The sequence below is a fragment of the Gorilla gorilla genome, chromosome 19, assembly GCF_029281585.2.
Source record: "Gorilla gorilla gorilla isolate KB3781 chromosome 19, NHGRI_mGorGor1-v2.1_pri, whole genome shotgun sequence".
NCBI lineage: Eukaryota > Metazoa > Chordata > Mammalia > Primates > Hominidae > Gorilla > Gorilla gorilla.
In genome coordinates this window covers 44,266,515-44,283,014 of record NC_073243.2, presented here as the reverse complement: position 1 = coordinate 44,283,014, position 16,500 = coordinate 44,266,515, and the positions used below count along the sequence as shown (strand labels likewise).

At 37.7% G+C, this 16,500-nt stretch overlaps 1 protein-coding gene and 1 non-coding gene across 9 annotated transcripts in view; one reads left to right on the top strand and one right to left on the bottom strand.

Moving 5' to 3' along the window:
• The window catches only part of ERBIN (erbb2 interacting protein), a 148,964-nt gene that overhangs the window by 24,878 nt on the left and 107,586 nt on the right, over positions 1 to 16,500 (top strand). The window lies entirely within an intron of this gene.
• On the bottom strand, positions 6,585 to 6,721 carry LOC115931342 (small nucleolar RNA SNORA76). The gene has a single exon (XR_004067848.1). It is a non-coding gene; the product is annotated as a small nucleolar RNA SNORA76 (small nucleolar RNA).

Below are 16,500 nucleotides of genomic sequence, written 5' to 3'. Positions count from 1 at the left end.
TACAATTAAGAGTATTTGGGCAGACCTGTATAGACATCCCAAGCAACATGTTCAACTCTGTTCACATCCTCTGCATACAGTTGACTCTTGGTACCCTTCAAGCCTAAGGATACACAGTCTAGTTGGTATAGTTTTCCTTCTGGAGTACTGATCTGGTGAAAGAGGCTTTGGAAGCTTGTTGAGGGCTGTTTGGGCAGATATTTTAGGTTCTGCATACCCATAGAATGATGTAGCATTAGGGGAGAAAACGTGCTCCAGTTAGACAAGTCCTCTTGGCGCAATAGACTCCTTGCTTCATGGGGAGGGTTGTATAGCTGGAGTGGTACCCCCTAACTCAAGGAATCCAGGGCTTGAGCCACTGTTGTTTAGGTCTAAGGGATCCATGTTGCTACATTTCTGTTTCCTGAAAACTACAGTGGTCGTCCAAGTCACAATACTCTACCTTGGGAAAATTCAACTGGGATTTATTATGCTTTAAAAAAAAATGTAATACAAACATTGTGGGGAGATTTGATATCAATTATTTGCTAAGTTTTTCTTGATAGTTCTACTTAACCCACCCAAGTGAATTTTTTCTTTGTTGTTTTGAAACTAGAAGCTTACTGATATTAAGACATGGATTATCTGGGAATAGTTCTTGGTTGTCAGTCCTTTGATATAAAGCAGAGGTGGCACATTCATAAGCCAACACGTCTCATATTGCATATAAGCTAGGAATGTTTAGGCTGTGGGGGATTGTAGAACATTAATTCGACATTCTTTTGTGCCTATGCATGAAATTAGACCCCGCTCCCCCAAACAGTATAGACCTGGATTCTTTTTTAAAATGTAAAACTTACTGATTTCAGAATGTTGGTTTCCCTACACTCGTTACTCCCCTACACTCTCTACTCCCCTACACTCTCTACTCCCCTACCCGCTACCCCTTTTAAAACTGTGGTGACCAAAGAACACATCAGCTGCAAGTTGGGTTTAGTTTGCTGACTGACAGTTGGGTAATAATGATGTGTGGAGGGAATCAGCTTGTCTTTGATTGAGACGATATATTAAAAGCGTATATAATTTACCCCCCACCTAGATTGTTCTCCTCTCACCCCCAGATTGTTCTCAAGAGTAATACATTTTGAAAATAATCTGTGGGGGAGAGGAGAAGGAAAAAAGAGCTGAGCTGCAGCTCTGGTTTCAGAGGTTGTGTCCTGTGCTTGAAAAACATGTAGGAATTGGTGAAAGTTAGTCTTTTTAGTCTATGCATTGACTCTTGGGAAAGTATGTTGTGCAAGAGATGAGAGTAACAGATGAGAGTAGTATACTGTATTAGAAAGTGAGGGAGCCCTTTGTTCCATGTAAGACAATCTTGCCAGTCCAGTTTTGGTTACATATGGACCTGAGTACATCAAATTTGAGGATTCAGTTTAATGAAAATGATAAACATTGTAACATTTTAGTTTGGTTTGTTTCATAGTGCTGTAAATACTACTTCATGCTGTTTCTTTTTTGTTAATTTGCTTTTATGAATATATAGCACTTATCTTGATAAATATACTACAAATGTGATTATTTATTGAGGTTGGCATGTCCCACAAAAGTTTAAAAATTGAGTGTGAAACAATTTTAGCAGGAATATCTTTGCTCAAAGAATGAGGTTTTTCAGAACTGAAAAAAAAAGAATGCATTGTAGGCCAGGTGCGGTGGCTCACGCCTGTAATCTCAGCACTTTGGGAGGCCGAGGTGGGAGATCACTTGAGGTCAGGAGTTTGAGACCAGCCCGGGCAACATGGTGAAACTCCGTCTCTACTAAAAATACAGTAATTAGCCGGGCGTGGTGGTGGGCGCATGTAATCCCAGCTACTCAGGAGGCTGAGGTAGTAGAATCGCTTGAACTCGGGAGGCAGAGGTTGCAGTGAGCTGAAATTGACCCACTTGCACTCCAGCCTGGGTAGCAGAGTGAGATTCCGTCTTATAAAAACAAAACAAGAAAAACAAAACAAAGTGCACCATAGATTCTTAGGACAACTTTTATGTTAAAAAAAGTCTTAAAATGGTTCGGATTTTTTAAAAATGCCAACCATTTTTTTCTAAAGAAAATTGTGCTAGCAAATATGGGGGCCAACAAGAATATTTAGGAATTTTTGTGTCTACAAAGTATGTGCTGAATTAGAAACACTGAATCTTCTTAGCTTTTGGCATTGCTTCTCAATTGCTGTAATCTGCTTCTTGAAAAGAAAATCAACTCTGAGGGGCCGGGGATGGTGGCTCATGCCTGTAATCCCAGCACTTTGGGAGACCGAGGGTGCGGATCACTTGAGGTCAGGAGTTCAAGACCAGCCTGGCCAACATGGTGAAACCCCATCTTTACTAAAAATAGAAAAATTAGCTGGGCACGGTGGCCGGTGCCTATAATCCCAGCCACTTGGGAGGCTGAGGCAGGAGAATCGCTTGAACCTGGGAGACAGAGGTTGTAGTGAGCCAAGATTGTGCCACTGCACTCCAGCGTGGGTGACAGACTCCATCTCAACAAACAAACAAACATCAGAATATAGATTGATATATGTGTTTCTTTGAGAAAATTTTCTCATATCCCAGGTGATTTTGGCTGTCGGACAAGAGGTAACTTCAGGTCAGTAAGTTGTTAGAATTCAGTGACAACTACAATGGTTTTCCCTTACACAAGGCTTTGCCTTCTGCAATTTCAGTTACCCACAGTCAACTACAGTCCAAAAATATTAAATGGAAAATTCCAGAAATAATTCGTAAGTTTGAAATTGTATGCTGTTCTGAGTAGTGATGAAATCTTGTGCCATCATGCACCATCCAGGGCAAGATGTGAATTATCCGTTTGTTTAGCATATCTATATATGATACCTGCCCATTAGTCACTTAGTAGTAGCTGTCTCAGTTATTAGAGCAACAATACATGGTGTATATAGAGTTCGACACTATCTGTGGTTTCAGGTATATTCTGAGGGATCTGGAAATGTATTCACCCCTGATAAGGGGAGACCACTGTATAGCAAGAAGAGTTCACATTTGTCCAATGTTATGTTAGAATGTGGCTGTTGTTAGATATTAGGAATGCTCTCTGTGGTAGAGTGTCTACTGCATTATTGAATCTGGTGGTAGTTGGGGATTAGAAACTGAAGGCCCTTCGGGGTGTGTGTGTGTGGTGGTAGTGGTGATGTTTTTTAAATGCCCATATAGCATGCATGCATGCATTCATTTACTTATCTTTTCACTGAACTGGGATGATTAATAATCATACAGCATTCTTTCAGGTGATTTTTTTTTTTTTTTTGAGATGGAGTCTCGCTCTGTCACCAAGCTGGAGTGCAGTGGCGGTGTGATCTCGGCTCACTGCAACCTTTGCCTCTCAGGCTCAAGCGATTCTCCCACCTCAGCCTGGGGCTACAGACACGCGCCACCACACACACCCAGCTAATTTTTTTACTTTTTTTTTTTTTTGGTACAGATGGTGTTTTGCCATGTTGCCTAGCTGGTTTTGAACTCCTAGGCTCAAGCAGTCCACCTGCCTCAGACTCCCAAAGTGTTGGGATTACAGGTGTGAGCCACTGTTCCTGGCAGGAAAAAATTTCTTAAAAAGAAATTTCAACCTTCAAAACAAAAAGTATATAAACCTGAACACAAGTTGTGCATTTGGAAGAATCTGCTCTAGTCTGCCGATATTTTTTCACCCTGAAGCACAACATAGCTGGAGTTGGATTTCTGGTGAACACTTTAATAATTCCACTTGGAGATGACATTGTCGTATCACCAGTGATCTCCACAATACACCCAAAACGGGGATTTTGAAAAGTGCTGGGATTACAGGTGTGAGCCACCACACCTGGGCTTCTTTAAGGTAGTATAACCATGCTGCTATTTGTGTATGGTAATAATATTACAAGCAGCTTAGAATGTAGTTGTTCGGATGAGTCAGAATATATTTAACCAGTCACTACTAAGGTATATTTATTTAGCACCCTCTCCCATTATTTTTTGCTATTATAATTTAACCCTTTTTGTGAAACTGTAGTACATATGTCTAGGTGTATTTTTTAGTACAGATCGTCCCCAGTTTAGGATGGTTCAATGTAGGATTTTTTTACTTTATGATGGTGTGAAGCAATACATGTTCAATAGAAATCCTACTTTGAGTACCAATACAACCATTCAGTTTTTCACTTTCAATACAGTATTTGGTAGAGTACATGATATGTTCAACACTTTCCTATAAAATAGGCTTTGTGCTGGGTGATTCTGCCCAACTGCAGGCTAATGTAAGTGTTCTGAGCATGCTTAAAGTAGGCTAGAGTAAGCTATGATGTTTGATAGGTTACGTGTATTAAATGCATTTTTTACTTAAACCTATCATAAGTGGAAAATATTTCATCGGCATGTAACCCCCATTATAAGACAAGGAGCATCTGTACTTTTTCTAAGGATAAATTTTTAAAAGTAGACATTGCATATACACATTAACTTTATTTATACGTGTTGTCAAATTGTCATCAAGGACATTTATGCTATTATATACTTCCACTAAGAGTGCGATAATAGATGTGTCTATATAATGCTAGCTAACACGTGGTGTTACCAGTTTTTTTTTAATTGCCAATCTGATGGAAATAATGGTAATTTGATCACTTAAAAATTCATCTAATGAGGTGAGCATCTTAAATATTCTGGCCGGTTTTATTTCATTTCAGGAGTCATGTGTTTATTGCCCTTTTTTCATTTTTCTGTGGAGGCCATCTTATTGATTTGGAAGAAGTATTAATATTTAGATTCTTTAATTTCATAACTTTTAAAAACACAGTTGATAGTGCCCTTTGTCATATGTTTTATGTAGTTTAATATATTTTATGATTTCTAGCTTTGGTCATCTTACCCAAAGTGAAGTCAAGACTCATACAATTTAATGTAAGAGCAGGAGATTTTCATTTGGGGTTGGTCCATGGACTTGTAAGTATTCTGAGGATGGACTTCATAGTTCTCAAATACAAATTGAATACAACATTGGAATTACACATAAATTTTTATTTTTCTGATGACAGGTTCAGTCAAATTCATCTGGTTCTCAAATCGTATGACACTTATGACTGTGTGCCCCCTTTTATATAGCATATATATTTAAATGCCCCTTTTTTTCTGTTTCAAGTGAAATTCATAGGTAGTGTAATCTTCCAACCCATACAAAGAATTTAAAAGAAGAAAAAGCAACATGATTTTTTCTTGACTGGAACAAAGAACACGTGACAGACAAAAATGTTAGAATACTTTGCCATGACCTCATTAGAAAATATTGTTAAGGCTTTGCGTTGGAGTTAACCGGAACCTTCAAAAAGTGTTGATACCTGTTTCTTTTAAAATTAAACATACAGCTACATCAGTTCCACTCATAGGTATTTGCCCGAGAGAGGTGAAAACATGTCCCCAAAATGTATAGGGAGATTTATAACAGCTTTAATAGTCGACAAATTAAAACAGCTCTGCTGTCGGTCAGCAGAAAGAACAGATAAACAAATTGCAGTATATTCATACGCTGGAATACTACTCCGCAGTCAAAAAGAATGAACTACTTTTTTCATGATGAAATGTATATGAATGAATCTCTGAAACATTGTGTTTAGTGAAAGAAGTCAGATACAGAAGAGTACACACCTATATGATGGATTATGTTTATATGAAGTTCAGAAATGAGGCTATAGCATTAGAAATAGGAGTGATTGCTTGGTGGGGCATTGACTGGATGTGGGGCAGGAGGGTACTTTCTGAGTAGTGGAACTGTCCTGTATCTTGATTGGGGTGTTTATTACTCCAAGAGAGTTGTACACCTAAGACCTCTGCATTTCGCTATACATAAACTTTACCTCAAAAACAAACAATGAAACAGAGCGAAAATACTGATGCCTGTGTCCTACCTTCTAGAGATTCTAATTTAATTGGTTAAGGGTGTTGGCCTGGGCATAGATGATTCTCATGTGCCGCCAGAGTTAAGAATCACTGATTAGATGCTTTTGCCCTTGGATGTAGGCTCTTCATGAATGCAACTGCTACTCATGCAGATTGACAACCAAATTATAATTAAGAGAGGCATTGCTATCCTTGACAAGATTTTTTGAAGTGGAGAGACAACACTTGGGGAAATTTCAAGCAAGTTTAATCTTCCCTTAATTTACAGTCTGTTAAACTAGTGTGTAAAAAAACTCCATCCCTTTGTCTTTATATGTTTACAGTTAGGTTCCAGGCTTAGATAATTATAAAATTTTTTTCAGCTTCGTGGCTGGAGGACATTTGAAAGTTGGTACAGGATATTAACCATCACTGGCCTTTGGCAAGTCTATTCATTTTGACAACGAAAATGTTATCATGTATTTTCAAAATGACTCTTTTGACAACCACTGACTGTCTTAATTCCCTAAACCTCCCTATCCATATGTGTTTAATTTCCATTAAAAGGGAAAAATTTTAAACATTTGATTAAAAACCTTCTTAAAACATCCCAATTTTAGGTTCACAATTCCTTCTGTGTAATTCTGAAATTCAGAAATTCCTGAAAATTGAACTTTTCTCTTTTTTTGCTGTCTTCACTTTGCTCCCAGTTAAAAGGGCTACCTGAAGAGGGCAAGTGGCCTTAATTATGCACAAGCAAGTGTTCTGGCACTGTAGCCTCACCCCTGGGCATGAACTTTTTTCTCTAATTCATTTGGTTGATAAAATGTGACTTACGCTGAACTGTGATGTGAGGCTGATATTGGTGTTTATTTATATTGTTTTCCCATCAGAGTTAATATTTGTAAATTATACTTCCCTGCAGCAGTATTTTCCAAAATGAAAAATTCTCAATTCTGAAACACATCTACTGGCCTGAAGAGTTTGGATAAGAGATTGTAGATCTGTATTGCCAATGTATATGTATTAATTGTAATTATTAAGAGCAGGAGTTTTTAATTTGTGGTTGATCCATGGACTTGTAAGTTAACATTAGCTAGCAGTTAAAGTTAGTGAAAATGCTGTTTTTGAGGGGGTTGGGAGTCTAATAAAGAGCATCTAGACTTATTTCCATTAGGAAATTCCAGCTTTATTTTGTAATACTAAGTATGACTATTGATGACTTTTTTTTGTCAGTTCTCTTATTCTGTAGTCTACTTCTTTTACATTTGAGGTAGAGAATGTGTGGTGATGAATTTTAGGTATCTTTGGTGGGGAGGGTGCTTTTTGGTTTTGAGAGCAAGTGGTCAATTTGACTCACATGATTCCTGTGCTGGTATCATGGGAGCATACAGATGAGTCACTAATGAGGTGTCTTACATAGTACTGTATCTTTTTGGTGCTGCAGAAAGCTAGTTGTCTGACATTTTTTACCAGAGAGTTGTTGTAAAACCAAGTAAGGTTTTTTATAAGTTGTATATATTTTAAGTTAATATCTGAAAGAAATGCCTGTTAGAGTAATTACTAGAGTGCTTGACTATGTCGCATTTTTTAAAGCTATGTGGATGGAAGAGCAATTGTTATTTGTAAATGTATAATGTATATTAAAGATGATATCTGAATAAAGAGAATCAAGAGTGAGTGCTTTTACATTTGAATGCAAAAGTTCTATAGGTCAGTGATTTCCTACCTGACATGTGTCCCAAAATGTATATAAAATGTGTTTGATTACGACATTTTTTCTTTTCTTCATAAATTGCCACTATGAAAATTTATTGGGAAATTGGAGAAATTGGCTATTAAGCTACTAGAAAAATGTCAGAATCCATCCATAAGGCTTCATAGTTTAAAATACAGGTTTACAAATGTGTATGTGTGTGTAATTTGGGTGTGGAATAACTAAAACCAAATGTTAGGACTTATGCAACGTGAGAGAAGAAACAATGAATTTGTATACTATGGTTCTGCCTAAACCTCCATAGCTTTTTACTATAATATAGTGTGTTAAATAATGGTATATTTATATTTAGACATTTCATAAATGAAGGTGTTTCATATTCCTGCTTTTATATTTAATACTGGGGAGTTAAGTATCTTAAATTATTTTCCCCCTCTTTTAGTAATTTTCATCAGGGCCCACAATTTTCTTCAAACATAAGGCTCCTCCTGAGGTTAGAAAGATAAACAATACTTGAACTGGCAAAATTATTTTTCCATTACTAATATTCTTTGTGTAACTATGCACTTCTAATTAAAGCCTCTTTAAATCTGATATTGTTCATCAATGAACAGTTTGGTTTAGTAATACTAGTTAAGGATGGTTCTAAAATTTAAAACTTTGAAAATTAGGATTGTTTCATTTAGTCTAATGCTTTTGATTTGTAATTCTTACAGTGGTTGTTCATAGGATATTAACTTTTCCAGTTACCAGATAAAGGTTTTTTGTTTTCCAGATGATCTGTCTGTCCTGAGATTAATTTTTTAAAACAACAAAATATACATTTGTCTCATTTGAGTATCAGGTCATAATTCCATTATTCACAGAAGTTTCATCATGTGATTGATTACTTTTTAAAAGGTAAATTTTTGATAGAATTAATTAAAATTACTACTTTAGAATAGCTTTTTATTGCATAACAATAATTCTCATAGATCCATCCAAATAAAGGTGAATAAATTACTTTTTTATTCTTTTGTTCTTTTCTAAAGTAGTTTCCTATATGCATTGGTTGTTATTATTTGGAAACTATTAACTGAGTAATATTAAATTGGCAACTTTGAGGTAGGATACAACCAAACAAATGGAATTCTCAAGTTATCACTCTGTCAACTATATCTAGAGTTTACTTTTGATCTTTAAAAACTTTACATGACAGCCTGGCCAACACGGTGAAACCCCGTCTCTACTAAAAATACAAAACAATTAGCTGGGCATGGTGGCAGGTGCCTGTAATCCCAGCTACTCCGGAGGCTGAGGCAGGAGAATCACTTGAACCTGGGAGGTGGAGGTTGCAGTGAGCTGAGATCGTGCCATTGCACTCCAGCCTGGGCAACAAGAGCGAAACTCCATCTCAAAAACAGAACAAAAACAAACAAAAAAACTACTTTACATGAAATTCTTAGGGAAAATAAATGAGAATGTATTGTTCCTTTGCAAATGAAGATACCGCTGCTGAGTTGTATTTGGTAGTGAAATTTTAATATAGACAAATTTTTTTTTTTATAAGTGATTTGCGTTTTTGGTATGACTATTTTCTTTTTTTTTTTTTTGAGATGGAGTCTCGCTCTGTCGCCCAGGCTGGAGTGCAGTGGTGTGATCTCAACTGACTGCAAGCTCCGCCTCCTGGAGTATTAAATATAAAAGCCATTCTCCTGCCTCAGCTTCCCGAGTAGCTGGGACCACAGGCACCTGCCACCATGCCTGGCTAATTTTTTGTATTTTTAGTAGAGACGGGGTTTCACCATGTTAGCCAGGATGGTCTTGGTCTCCTGACATTGTGATCTGCCTGCCTCGGCCTTCCAAAGTGTTGAGATTACAGGCGTGAGCCACCGTGCCTGGCCGGTGTGACTATTTTCTTTCAAGTTGAAGGTCGGGTTCCATGAAACTCTAGTATTAGATGGATTTAGGTGAAGGTTAATACCTCTGATTGTTTGAGGCCTGAAATATAACTAATTAAGCAGTAGTGAATCTCTTACTACATTTGCTTCAAAGCAGCTACTTCATAATTGAACGTATGTGTCATTAATTCTAGAAATCTGTTACACATTGATTTGGTGTTGTATCAGAGGAGGATACAGAAGAGGAATGGCACTGACTAGTGGTTTTAAGGCACAATATTGGAATCACCTGGAGAGTTCATAACATGTACATACCTTGACTGTGTCCCAGGCCTTTTGGGGCAGAATCCTGCTGGTTGGAGAACAGGCAGTGTAGTTTGGTAAAATCTTCAGATAATTCTGATATACTCATTTGTATAAGATTACTGAAATTCTATCCTCAAGGAATATATACTTTGTCAGAGGAAGGAACACTATGTACTTGCAACAACATGGGCTGTGTATAATGACAGCAATAATAATAATGATAGCCAACATTTGTATGACACATATCCTGTGCAGAAGCATTGATTTTCAGGTACTGCAGACATTTGCACTAATCTTGCCTCTCTATAGCTCTTTCTCAATACAGCAGCCAGAGCAATCTTTTTTTTTTTTTTTTTTTTTTTTTTTTTGAGGTGGAGTCTCGCTCTGTCACCCAGACTAGAGTGCAGTGGTACAATCTCCGCTCACTACAACCTCTGCCTTCCAGGTTCAAGCGATTCTGCCTCAGCCTCCCAAGTAGCTGGGACTACAGGCGTGGGCCACCACGCCCGGCTAATTTGTGTGTGTGTGTGTGTGTGTGTATTTTTTTTTTTTTTTTTTTTTTTTTTAGTAGAGATGGGGTTTCACTATGTTGGCCAGGCTGGTTTGGAACTCCTGACCTCAAGTGATCCTCCCCCCTCAGCCTCCCAAAGTACCGGGATTACAGGCATGAGCCCCTGTGCCTGGCCAGAACAATCTTTTAAAAACTTAAATTAGGTATTACTCTTCTTGTTTAAAATTCTCTAATGAATTCTCATTGTGATTAGAATAAAATGTAAACTGCTTAAAATGTAAACTGCTTATTATGATTTATAAGGTGGGTACTCAGTCTGTTTGGGTTCTGTGATGTCATCTTACATAATTGTTTCTGTGTTCATTATGTGGTGGTCACACTGGTGTTTGTTGCCACATCCAGGCATTTATACCTTCTCTTGGCTGGATTGCTTTTCTCCAGATCTATGACAGGCTGTTCTTACCAGATTTTTTTTCTTTTTTTTTGAGACGGAGTCTCACTCTGTTGCCCGAGCTGGAGTACAGTGGGCGATCTTGGCTCACTGCACCCTTTGCCTCCTGGGTTCAAGCGATTCTCCTGTCTCAGCCTCTCAGGTAGCTGGGACTACAGGCATGTGCTACCATGCCTGGCTAATTTTTGTATTTTTAGTGGAGGTGGGTTTCACCATGTTGGTCAGGCTAATCTTGAACTTCTGAGTTCAAGTGGTTTGCCCACCTCGGCCTCCCGAAGTGCTGGGATTACAGGTGTGAACCACTGCACCTGGCCCCATTCTTATCAGATTTAACCTTCAGTGAGATTTCTCTTGTTCACTCTGTCTGAAGTTGCTCTTCCTCTGATTCCCCTCCCCTTAATGTGTTTTTAGTTCGTGGCACATAACACAATCTGAATTTTCCTTATCATTTACTATTGTTTTTTCCTTCTTGGAATGTAAGCTCATTAAGCCCAGACATCTTGTATATATTTAGTCATGCCTGTATCGTCTTGATAAATCCATGGGATCAAATAGTGTCCCTTGAAGCATCATCACATGCAAATAAAATGATGGTGCAGTTAACCTCTACTATAACAAGGTATGTTAGGCTTTTTCTGTATATGTTCTCATGTGAAATTACGTTAGAGTTGAACATTTTCTGTAAAATTGCTTAATATACAGTCATTTGCCATATAATGACATTTTGGTCAATGATAGACTGTATAAACAATGTTGGTTTCATAACATTATAATGAAGCTGAAAAATATCTATTCCCTAGTGATATAGCTGTCATAATTTTAGAGTGTATTACATGACTCATGGGGTTGTGTTGATGTTTGTGTAAACAAACTTTCTGCACTGCCAGTTGTATAAAAGTATAGTACAGTTATGTACAGTACACAGTACTTGACAATGACAGTAAACAACTGTTACTGGTTTATGTATTTACTATATGATAACTTTTATTATCTTTGAGTGTGCTCCTCCATATAAAAAGGTAGGCCGGGCATGGTAGCTCATGCCTGTAATCCCAGCACTTTGGGAGGCCAAGGTGGGCGGATCACCTGTGGTCGGAAGATTGAGATCAGCCTGACCAACATGGAGAAACCCTGTCTCTACTAAAAATACTAAATTAACCGGGCATGGTGGCGCATGCCTGTAATCCCAGCTATTGGGAAGGCTGAGGCAGGAGAATCGCTTGAACCCAGGAGGCAGAGGCTGCGGTGAGCCAAGATCGCACCCTTGCTCTCCAGCCTGGGCAACAAGAGTGAAACTCTGTCTCAAAAAAAAAAAAAAAAAGGTAACTGTAAATCATTCCATGACAGGACCTTCAGGAAGTATTCCAGAAGAAGGCATTGTTATCATAGGAGATGACAGTTCCAGTTGTGTTGTTGCCCCTGAAGACCTTCCAGTCGGACAAGATATGGAGGTGGAAGACGGATAGTAATGATCCTGACCCTGTATAGGCCTAGGCTAATGTGTGTGTTTGTGTTTTCATTTTTAACCAAAAAGTTAAAAAAGTTAAAAAAAAATGTCTTTTAAATAGGAAGAAAAAAGCATATAAAATAAGGATATAGGAGCTGGGCGTGGTAGTGTATGCCTGGTAGTCCCAACTACTTAGGAGGCTGAGGTGGGAGGATCCCTTGAGCCCAGGAGTTTGAGTCCAGCCTAGGTAACATAGTGAGATCCCATCTCTAAGAAAAAGAAAAAATATTCTGGTTAGCTGTACAGTGTGTTTGTGTTTTACACCGTGTTATTACAAAAGTTAAGATTTTTTAAAAAAAAGTTTATAACGTTATAATAAGCTAAGGTTTATTATTAAAGAAAAAAAATTTTAAATAAATTTACATAGCCTAAGTGTTTATAAAGTCTGCAGTAGTGTACAGTAGTGTCCTAGACCTTCACATTCACGCACTACTCACTGACCCACAGCAGTTTCCAGCCCTGCAAGCTCTATTTATAATAGGTGTACTAGTTTTTTTTTATCTTTCATACCATATTTTTGCTGCACTGTTTCTATGTTTAGATATGTTTAAATACACAAATACTTATCATTGTGTCACAGTTGCCTGCTGTATTCAGTACATCAGCATGCGGTACGTGTTCTTAGTCTAGTGGCAATAGGCTACATCATATAGCCTAGATGTGTAGTAGGTTATACCATCTAGGTTTCTGTAAGTAGACTCTGTGATGTTTGTACAATGATGAAATTGCCAAACAGTGCATTTCTTAGAACATATCCTGTCAAGCAACGCACGATTGTTTCTTCCAACAAAGATGCCTTTGGTTAATCAGACCTTATACCAATTATTTATTGTGAAATAAACCATCTGAAACTTAGTGATATTATAAACCAAGAAGAGTCATCATTATTACCTATCGTGGGTCTAGGGCTCATCTTGGCTTAGCTAGTTGGTTCTTGCTCAAATTCTTATGTGGTTGCAGTTAGATGGTTGCCAGGGGCCATGAGCCAGAGCACCTGCGTGTGACTTCTCAGTAAGACTTGAGTTTCCTTACAGCAAGTGGCTGGTTTCAGAGGGCAAGTGGATGAAAGGAAAAGGGCAAAAGCCTAAGTGGCAACTGTATTAGCCTTTTCATCCTAGCCTTGGACGTCATGTACCATCACTTCTGTTGTATTTTGTTTTTAAGAAGCATGTCACCAAGACCAGCTCTTATTCCAATGACAGGGAAGAGGATTTCACGTCTTGAGGGGAGGAAGTGTAAAAGAATTTGTGGAAAATGTTATACCTACCACGACCTCATTCTACAAAATAGTGGCATCTTGTTGGTTAGGGATTAAGTTCTAAAGTCAGTGTAAATAGAAGGTATCATGATGGGGAGACCATTATACATTCTCTGTCCGGCACGGTGAGGATTTTCTATAGGTTCAAGAAAAGTCACTGTTTCTTCAACTGAATATCAAATAAGATATATTTGGCTTGTGTTCAGTGCCTGTCTTGTATGGAAAATATATTTAAGTACTAGAGTAGCATTCAGCAAGGTGCAATTACCAGACTTTGAGAGGCTCTGTGGAAAGGAAAATTGACATCACTATCAAACTAGTTACAAGACCTACATTTATTGAGTAAAGAAGGAAGGTAGGCAAAATTACTTGCATTATTACTTTTATTTAATTTTAATTTAATTAATTAATTTATTTGAGATGATGTCTCGCTCCGTTGCCCAGGCTGGAGTGCAGTGGCCTGATCTTGGCTCACTGCAACCTCCACCTCCTGGGTTCAAGCAATTCTCCTATCTCAATCTCCCGAGTAGCTAGGGACTACAAGCGCCTGCCACCATGCCCTGCTAATTTTTGTATTTTTAGTAGAGACAGGGTTCCCTGTGTTGGTCAGGCTAGTCTCAAAACTCCAGACCTCAGGTGATCCACCTGCCTCGGCCTCCCAAAGTGCTGGGATTACAGGCGTGAGCCACTGCGCCTGGCCTATTGCTTTTATTTTTAAATTTGGAGAAATTATGTAGCTCAATTCATAAATAAGTAGATGAACGAAGCAACTACTTTGTTTTCCCAAATCTTTGTTTCAAATAAGAAGGGAAATATCGTGATTGAGAGGTCTCTTCCCTTCTTTTAGTAAAAATAATGCAATACCACGTTTTAGGGCATATAAGTGAATGAGAGTTAGTATTGACCTTATGCTACTGTGATATATGTCAATTAAGAAATGCTAATGTGTCAATTTTGGGAGGATAAAGAAAAAAGAAAAAAATGCTAATGTGAGAACAAGTGTGCCAGCAAGCCATGGTCACCCCACACCCAATAAAACAGGTAAACAGGAAAACACAAAAAGTACCTGTGAGGATGAATAGTATATATAAAATATTTTCAAAGAAACAAGTTACTCTTATGTATCTTCAATAGAAAGGAAAAACTATTATTTATTCAGCTTATGTATAATTATGTTTTCTGTTGCTGATTCAGTTACTTTTGGGAAAGGTAGTACAAGTAAAGCCACTCAATATGGCTTTGTGTTGGACATTCGTAGTTTCTTAGAACAGCTAACGAAAATGTAGCTTTTATGCTCTTTTTTTTTAACATAAAGAATCTGAGATTGAAGAGGTAGTGTGTTCAGGATTACAGAATGGTAAATGGTGGAATCTAGACTCAAATGTAAAGCAGTATTATTTCCAAAGCCAGCTACTTTTGTGTTCAGCTATATTGTTTTTGAATTTTCAGTGATTTATTGGTAGGCTTTTTGTTATCTGGGAATTCCTTCTATTAAAATTATATTGTCAAGTGTTGAAATATGCAGGTTTTAACTAGTTGCATTGACACAGCTTGATTTTGTGTCACTCTAAAACTCACCCCCTGCTCCCCCAGGGAGCAAAAACAAATAAAAACCACATATAAACATAGCTTTCTAGGAACAGTAGTTTCAGATACTGCTTCCTAAATTGTTCAAATATCTTAGCTTTTCAGTTCTGTTTGTTCCAAGGTGGTCATATATTGTTATTTTTCAATAATCAGATTTAGTTGTTTTGCCATTTTTGTTTAGGGAATTACTATTAATTGTTTTTTAATATTAAGCATGATAAACTTCAGATGTTCCTCTTTTTAAAGACCTGGTTCTCGTATATTGAGTGGTTTCACTTTTGTTACCTTGCCCCAAAGTAATTGAATCAGCAACAGAAGAAAGCATGACATTTTAATTGTCTACATCAAATTACATAATCTGGTGAAGTATGAAGACTACACTGTTAAATTATTAATGACTTTTGTTGATTAAACCAAGCAGTGAAAGAGATGATATAGGGACATTCCCCTCATATTTTATAAGTCGTATTATTGGCTAAATAGTATCAGGATTGTTTTTAGCTCTGCATTGCTAACTGAGTGATCTGTCTAAAACTTAAATTAGACTGTGTCCCTCCTTTGCTTTTAAGTCTTAAAAACTGCTGCTTACCAGTCAAAGTCTATATTACTTAGTATGGTATTTAAAGCTTTTAAGTTCTAGCCCCCTGCTGACTACCCTAACGTCATTCCTATATATTTCAAAGCCTATCCTACCGAAGTTTATCTGCTGGCAACACTAACTACTTTTTTTCTGTATGTAGAGAGATTCTACACTTTGGTTTATATATTCTATTCTGTCCTATTTGACTGTTTCCGTTACCACCAGACTATTTGGTCTCCTTTTTCCCCACATTTGTAACTTTTTATATACTTTTTAAGACGTGCTCTTGCTCTTTTGCTCAGAGTTGAGTGCAGTCGTGAATCATAGCTCATCGTGGCCTTGAACTCCTGGGCTCAAGCAATCCTCCTGCCTCCGCCTCCCAAGTGTAGCTGGGGCTACAGACATATACCAGCATGCCTGGCTAATTTTATTTTTATTTTTATTTTTAGAGACAGGGTGTTGTTGTGTTGCCCAGGCTGGTCTTGAACTCCTGGCCTCAACTCCTGCCTCAGCTGGGATTACAGGTGTGAGCCACTGGGCTGGGTGGCTATCATGTTTTATCTAAAATTAGAAACTCCTTGAGGCAGGGACCATTTATCTTTATCTTCAGTGTTCAGCACCTAGTAGTAACTCAGCAAATGTTTGTTTTCTTTCTGACATATTTGTCATATTTGTATTTGTTGTATTTAGCATCAGAAAGCCAAATATGGTCATTCAACATTAATTTGACTGATTCCTTTTGTTATTTTAGTCCAGAATTGCTACCAAAGTGTTTAGGTTTGACCTTTTTGTGCCCAGGAAGTCTAGTCGTTTT